The following is an 8730-nucleotide window of genomic DNA, read 5'->3' as shown; positions in this document are numbered from 1 at the left end:
TCGTACGACCTACTCTCCATTCCAGGCAACATCCTGGTAAATCTTCTCTGCACCCTCTCCAAAGCTTCCACATCTTTCCTTTAGTGAGGCGACCAGAACTGCACACAGTACTCCAACTGTGGCCTAACCAAAGTCCTGTACAGCTGCAACATCACTTCACGACTCTTGAATTCAATCCCTCTGCTAAGGAACGATAATACTCCATAGGCCTTCTTACAAACTCTATCCACCTGAGTGGCAACCTTCAAAGATCTATGTACATAGACCCCAAGATCCCTCTGTTCCTCCACCTGACTAAGAACCCTACCATTAACCCTGTATTCCGCATTCTTATATGTTCTTCCAAAATGGACAACCTCAGACTTTTGGCAGGGTTGAACTCCATCTGCCACTCCTCAGCCCAGCTCTGCATTATATCTAGGTCCCTCTGCAGCCGACAACAGCCCTCCTCACTGTCCACAACTCCACCTATCTTCGTATCATCTGCAAATTTACTGACCCACCCTTCGACTCCCTCATCTAAGTCATTAATAAAAATTACGAACAGCAGAGGACCCAGAACTGATCCCTGCGGAACTCCACTTGTAACTGGGCTCCAGGCTGAATATTTACCATCTACCACCACTCTCTGACTTCGACCGGTTCGCCAGTTTTCTATCCAATTGGCCATAGTTCCCTCTATCCCATGCCTCCTGACTTTCCGCATAAGCCTACCATGGGGAACCTTATCAAATGCCTTACTAAAATCCATGTATACATACATCCACTGCTCTACCCTCATCTACATGCTTGGTCACCTCCTCGAAGAATTCAATAAGACTTGTAAGGCAAGACCTACCCTTCACAAATCCGTGCTGGCTGTCCCTAATCAAGCAGTGTCATTCCATATACTCGTAAATCCTATCCCTCAGTACCCTTTCCATTACTTTGGCTACCACAGAAGTAAGACTAACTGGCCTGTAATTCCCGGGGTTATCCCTATTCACTTTTTTGGACAGGGGCACCACATTCGCTACTCTCCAGTCCCCTGGTACCACCCCCGTTGCCAGTGAAGACGAGAAGATCATTGCCAACGGTACTGCAATTTCCTCTCTTGCTTCCCACGTAATCCTAGGATATATCCTGTCAGGCCCAGGGGACTTGTCTATCCTCAGGTTGTTCAAAATGTCCAACACATCTTCCTTCCTAACAGGTATCTCTTCTAGCTTAACAGTCCGTTTCACACTCTCCTCTTCAACAATACGGTCCCTCTCGTTCGTAAATACTGAGACATGGGACAACACCGGATCCAAATAAGTGTAAGTAATGATTAGAAGACTCATAGAAATATGGGACAACATGGCAGGACGAGTCGTGAAGGCAGGAGTGTCTGGGATACAACAGTAGACGGTAATCTTAACCAAGGATGTTAAGTTGACCTTTACATGCCACCCATGCCCGTTTGGTAACCAGGACGACTATAAATAAGGCAATAAATATTTACACAGAGATCCTTGTGTACCCAGTTACTGGCACTGAGTAGTATCCATCACGGCTACAGGTACACCTGACACGGGATATCAGTTTCCTGTTATCAAAGAAGGAGGTGCCATGGCAAGGGTAATAATAACCAAGATTCAGAAGAGCGATGAGGAAGCCTGGTGGTGTGGAATAGATAGACCCTTCTCCGATATCTATAGACAGGAGAATATAATGGTACAGCCTCGCACCCACCCCACCCGAGATGCAGTGCAGAAGTTCCTCCAAGAAATAGTAGCTCCTGGACTCGAAAAGATGAATGTCCAATGACCCGCACTGCAGATGGGCGGAAAGGCCTTTTCCAAGCTGACAGAAATGGAAGAAAGAAATAAACTGAATGTGCAGCTAAAATGGTCAAAATGAAAAAAAAAATAAAAGTGGTTTCATTGAGAAAACATACAGCGCCTTATTTCACTTTCCGTGGAAGTCTACTGTTAAGGACTCAGTGGTCTCACTGCTGTAGCAATGGGGGATTTCCTCTGACCGTTTATGTTGTTCACAACCTTCCCAAAGCAGGGAATTTGTATGGAACTGGCAATTAATCCAGTATTTTCACAAACAGGATTCAGACTAGCATAAAACAAAGAAGTGTGAATCCTGGAAATCTGAATCAACAACAGGAATTGACAGAGAAACTCTGCAGGCCTGACAGCATCTGTGGAGACAAAGAGATTTAATGTTTCAGGCTCCTTAATCACAGATTCAGGCTACTTATGCTTTTTATTGTTTTATTGCTTGGGTAATTGTCAATTTCACTTCGCAAAACAGCATACTTACCAGAATCTCTCATTAGCTGACAGACGTTATCTGTAAAAATGCAAAATTCCTTTATCGGCTGTAATGCTGTTGCTGTTGCCCTGAGTTGGTGAAAGGCTGGCCTACATTACCTTTTTCTTCTCCTTTATGTCGATGAGCCGCCATGGTGAATGGAGAATTTCTGTTTGTGTCCCTTTGTCTCTCTGTACCATCTCACTCTCTTCTTCATTCTCCCACTCTCTGCCTGTCAATATCCCTCATTTTTCATTACTACTCTTGGAAAAGTGTTAAAATCGGAGGCTGTTCCGTGGCTTTCTCCGCCCCCCCCACCCCCCACCCCCCACCCCACCCCCGGCCAGAGTGTGTAGAACTGGGCTCACAGTCTCCAAGTAATGTCTGTGTTACTTAGGTCTGAGATCAGGTGACATTTGTTCACTCGAAACGTTATGAGCTTTTACAATTCTAAATAGTATTCATAATAGACCAGAAAAAAAGCAGTTTCACTCCAATTATAGGATTTCTATGATGCCATTGCCGTTTGCCGAAAATCAATGAATGGTGACCCCAGACAATGAGAGCCATTATCTCATTGGACGCGTTATTACTACAACATTGTCCTGCAAGTCTGCAGTGTCTCCTGCGTCTCTTCATTATTCCCAAAAAACTTGAAAAGACGGATGGAGAATAATAGTAGAAGAGATAGACAAATCCTTGTCGAACAGAGTAAAAAGAACTCTGCGTTGAATTAGGAGGATAGAACATAGACTAATGGGTCCACATCAGGAGGTAGGGCTTGGTAGCACGAAATAATAACGGTCTGAGCTCAAACACAAGAAGCATGCTGAGCCGTGACTTTCGCGATGTTGGATAAACAATACGGCTTTTACAAGAAGTTTAAACAATGAACTTACAATGTACAGAACATTTGACAGCATTTGACACCATTAACGTCTGGTTATTACCATATGCTTTAACTGACGAAACCCCAGACCCGGTTCTTCAAATCAATAAGGGCATTTAATGAAGTATTTGATCACAGTTAATCGGACTACCTTTCTGTAATAAAGCAGCTCGATGAGAATTTATATCAACGTCCGTTTGTGCAGGAAAGAAGTTCACAGTTGGTGACTGTCCACTGAAAATGTACAGGAAGAGGCAATCTCTTCTTGCTTTGATTTCAAACTGATACCTTCACCTCTTTAACCTGACAGGATAAACAGTATGCGTTCATCCTCTCGGGGCCGATTTACAGCCTGAATGTGCACAGAGGGAAAACTCATACCAAGAGACCAGGGTAATTGTGGTGAATTTACCAGGAGTGGTGTGTGAGTTGGTGTTAACAGTGGGCAGTAAGGGCTAAACCATTAGCACTGACATTGATCCTTGTACCAACAGCTCCTCACTCACTTTCTGCGCCATTCATCTCAGTCATCATTGACTTTCAGTTTATCCTACTTTCCCTTCGAAACTTTACTTTTGTTCTGGACCACTTTCGGATGTCCACTTGGAAACTGCAGTTTTTTCAAACGAAATTCTGGAGAATGCACGTCACTCTTTGGGATAGGCTTCACTGCCCAATCATAATTACTCAAGAGATTGAGATGATAAGTTACTTTACTTCGTCCTCGAAGTGCTCAACACAGTGATACAGCCATGATGTCGATAGGGAGGGAGTTCCAAGAATTAGACATAGCGACATTGAATGAACAGCGAGATAGTTTCAGCTCAGAAAGGCGAGATCCTTAGAGGGGATTTGCAGTGACAATTTATTCGTGTATGTGCTGCCATGGCTGCCAGAGGATGTGGTGGAGGCTCCTACAATTGCAACATTTAAGAGGCATTTGAAATTGTATATGAGTAGGAAGGGTTTGGAGGGATATGGGCCGTGTGCTGGCAAGAGGGACCAAATTGGGTTGGGATTTCCTGTCAGCATGGACAGGTTTGAACGAAGGGTCTGTTTCCCTGCAGTACATCTCTATGACTCTATGATTCCAGTTGGATGCAATCAATCACTGGATTCCTTCTGGCAGAACCGGGTCTGTGCTCTCTGTTGAAGCAGAAAATGGTTTTCATTCAGAGTAGCCACAAGAAGAGAAATAAATCTTCATTTCCTGACTTGGAATTTTATCCAGGCCTGGGTGATTCAAACCCAGACTCTGAAGCAGGGACTCCACTGAAGTTGACAATAACCCTTTCGACCTAACCTGTACAAACTCTTGTGCCTATCGTTCTTTGTCCCCACATTTTGAAGCACCGGTCCTTGCCGTGGGTGGTGAAGGAGCTAACTACTGCCTCGCAGAAAAACCGTGGGGTCAGAGACCCGATCGATCTGTCATGCAGCGGGGATTGCATTGCTCAGAACAGACGTGTTTGCTGTGTGGGACAGAAATTGAGCTCGATCACACACTGATACGGTGTAACAGCTGCCAGCAGATGTGGAGACGGTTGAGACAGTTTCATTCGCACTCTGGGAAAAAGACTGGATCCTAAATTCAGGGGAGATAAGTGTCACAGATAGAAGGCTGAAAATTGGTTTGGGAACGATATGAGTCATGACCGAATGGCGGGCAGACCAGACGGACTGAAAGCTCTAACTGTCCTCCGATGCCTTCGGGTCTCTGACCGTCCAGTATATAAGGAAATAGAAACAGAGTTAATCGTGCATTTTGAAGTCCTCCTGTCATAACTCGGCGAGGTGAGAGATGGAACAGTTCTGCTATTAAATTTTGAGACTGGGAGAATGTTTGGAGACGGAGTAATAAAAGAGAAACTGAGTATAACGTTGAGAGTCAGGAGATATTCAATAAAATAGGTAGACGGAAATGGACATAGAATAATAAGTGTCACGGGTGTTGAAGACTTAACTCGGTTTTCCATTCCAAGATTCTACCAGACCTGCTGAGATTTTCCCGCAATTTCTTTCGTTGGTACTGAAACAGAAGGGAAAAGTCTGATCCTGGACCAATCAGCTATGTCTGCTCTGTGGACGTTTGAATTCTCTATTCGAACAAATCACTTCTGACCCACACGGAAACCTCACTATCCTGCATCACCCCCACCCTGTTACTGACAATACGCTGTTCATTACGTAAACACATATGGGTACACAACAGCATCATTTACCGAGTGAATTGGGAAAATTTCAGGGAGAGTTCCATTCGGTTTCCATCAAAGCATTCTCATTCAGTTAATTGTATTGCAGCACCACTTGACATGCAGCTGTCACTGTCATGTGGCCATTCACATTCGACGTCTCTGGACATTTTGTTTGGGGCACGTTTGGAATGGAACCTCACGTTTTGGAAGGGGCATCGTTTATAGCATATTCGGCTGAACTAATAACCTTGTCTCTTGCACCTGCAGTATAGTGGAGAAAGTTTTCACTCAGAAAACAAGAGATGATCAAAACGGAGGAAAAAATGTGTCAACAAAACCTGCCTCAGCGAGCGAATTCGCTCTTGCAACATTAAAGGAGAGCGGCAAACCTATGAACAAACAACAGCGCCCTGCGTGGGTCTCGACCCCACACCATTGAGATTAAAGGTCTCAAGCTCTACCGACTGAGTGTACCAGGACAAGATTGGTGTTGGTTAATTTATCATTTCATCCTGAGTTTAATTCAGCTGACATGGCAATTTTCAAAAATCTCGTTCATTCCTCCCCATTACAAATAACATTATCCAAGTCTTTCAATTCTCAGATTTATTCCTTCAGACCATTACAATCCATTTAGGCCTTGCCCCGGGATTTTCGATTCTCTGTTAATATTTTCATATTTTGACCCTGATCCTTAAGTCACCGAAGTGATTCCCAAACACTCTGGCAGACTGCAAATCAATCGGGAAAATACCTTGGGAAACCAAATAATTTCTGATTAGAGTGTAGGGAATCCCATCTGCTGAAGAGACAGAGTCGTCACAATCAACACTTTCTTTGTTCTACCTGCCTACAAAGTTTACCACTTCTAATATTCGAGAAAGGAATTCTGATTATAAAATGTTTAACAACGGGAAAAATCTTCTGAAGACATTTCCAATTTGAATTAGAATGTTTTACCCTTTCACACGGTAACAGCCGTTCCTGAGGAAGGAGTTTCCATGAGCTGTGTCCCAGGGCTAGGCAGGAAGCCGCTGATTGAAACTGCAGTGGCCCCTTTCAGTTGGCAGCAGGGCTTGTAGAGAGTGGGGTCACATTTTGCTGCACGTGACCGTCTCACTCATTGCAGACTCAGGGTCAATCATGGATGAGTTCTCGTGGTTCTATTGTCAGCGCATGGTCGGTCTCAATACTTGCTGTGAAATATTTGAGGCTCTGTGCTCTTTTTGGGCTTGGACAACAAACATTTCAGCCAAATGCTCTGACCATTTGAGACACAGCAACTGGCAGCAAAATTGTGCGTGTACACATCCAAACGCACAGTGATCGAGAGGATGTGGAGAGCAGTATTTCTCATTATTTTAAGAATCAGTTGCTCATGTTCCCCTGTTTATCGCAGAGAGGGTGAGAGACCCGAGGAGTAACAAACACACCCATAAAGCAATATCAGGACCTGTGTAGCTCTGTCATAAAAAGCTGCCTGCAGTTGCTCTATTGCAAAGTTGGGTTTCAAACCCACGACGCAATAGAGACTGGATCCTAAACCTCTCTGGATTAGTGGTGCCGGAAGAGCACAGCAGCTCAGGCAGCATCCGAGGAGCAGTAAAATCGACGTTTCAGGCAAAAGCCCTTCATCAGGAATACAGGGTTTCACCCGAAACGTCGATTTTACTGCTCCTCTGATGCTGCTGCGCTCTTCAGCACCACTAATCCTGAATCTGGTCTCCAGGATCTGCATTCATTGCTTTTACCTACATTAAACCACTCGGCGACGCTCCCTGACGATAACTGAGCGCCAAACTTGTCAAGACTAATGTTTCAGCATCGCTTCACTTCAGGCAATTTCCCCTGGCACTTTCTATATATACCTTAGCATAATTTAAAAAAAATTTACAACGATTTGAAAGGTTTTCACGGTGTGGACATTATTGAGAAGCTGAATATTCTTCGACAGTTTTCCCCGGAGCTTCAGGCCTGAGGGATGTTCTTGGAAAAGTTTACAAAATCATGAGGTAGACGAACAGAGAACATAATCAATCTACACATTTTCAGAAGTCACATGAGTTTACAGTGAGATAGCATAGGTTTAATGTGAGAGCCGTACAATTTGAAAGGGACGTGAACAACACTTGTTTTTAATACAGACATTTTTGTGCGTGTGGAATAAATTGCCACATTTAGTGGCAGAGTTTGGTGCACTCACAACACTTCAAAGGCATCTAAATGGGTATGCAGACAGGAATTGTTCGGAGAGATAAGGGACAAATATTGGCAAATATGTTTAGATTTTTACGGTCATCTGTTCAACAGGTGCAAGGTGGATAGGAAGGTTTGCTTCCTTGCTCGGTAATTCTGTGACACTCCCGTACCTGACAACAGTTTGAATAGACCACTTGCAAAAACGCATGCTGTGTGTTACTAAGTCAGCGTGTTTGAATTTTATTTTTTTCTTGAGGGGTAATGTTTTGAAATGACACAGAGAGGAATGTTTTTCAGACATTGACAGACATTGACCATTCTCCTTGATACATTTCCAAGTTCTCCATCAAATAATTTCGTTGACTAAAAAAAACCTCACAAATCGTGTTATCTCCTTACCTGTCCAGTGAATCCAAAAACTGACAGCTCTTAACGTGGACCAGGTGCAAAACTAAAAAGGCAGAATCATTATCAGACACGCAAACTCATTACTTCTGTCTATGGGGCAGTGCGAGACGTGTATGTCAAGAGCTGCTCACACAAATAACACCGAAGCAATTCCAAACGGAGCTTCCCGACATTCTGGAGATTTAGTGCATTGCCAAGTAACAGAAAGTGCTCAAGTAACATGAAACAAAACAGAAAAATGTACCATGCAAAGTGAATATTACCAATTATATTCTCGATTAAATTAGGTCAACAATGCGCTGGTGCCTCCATCTGATCGAGCGAGCCAATCTCCAGCCTCCCTCACCAGGACAGTAATGAAGGAAATGAGAGAAATATAACAAAGTTTCAAATTGCGATTGCCCATCTTTTAGCCACAACAACAAAAAACGAAGGAGCAGATTCAGTGCAGGATCTGGCTTCACAACAGCGGTGAAATAACGACGTCCACTCACTTTCAGGGAAAACTGTGAACAACTCACATTGTCCAGAATATGAATACACAGCGCAGGCTGTTTAGTTCCCATATTCTCCTGCTGCCCCGACATTCATACAAAAATGTACCTTTCAAAGAGAGCGTTTGTAGCTGTGGGATGACAGTGGCAGCTGTTTCCCCTCACTCTTACTGCCGCCCTTGGTCGTGTAGGGGCTGCAATTCTCATCTTACACGCGGTAGTTGAGTGTGCAATTCTCTGTTGTGGAAAAGCGGAGTGT

Source organism: Chiloscyllium punctatum, unplaced genomic scaffold (assembly GCF_047496795.1).
Source record: "Chiloscyllium punctatum isolate Juve2018m unplaced genomic scaffold, sChiPun1.3 scaffold_191, whole genome shotgun sequence".
Lineage (NCBI taxonomy): Eukaryota > Metazoa > Chordata > Chondrichthyes > Orectolobiformes > Hemiscylliidae > Chiloscyllium > Chiloscyllium punctatum.
Note: the sequence above shows the minus strand (reverse complement) of the source record.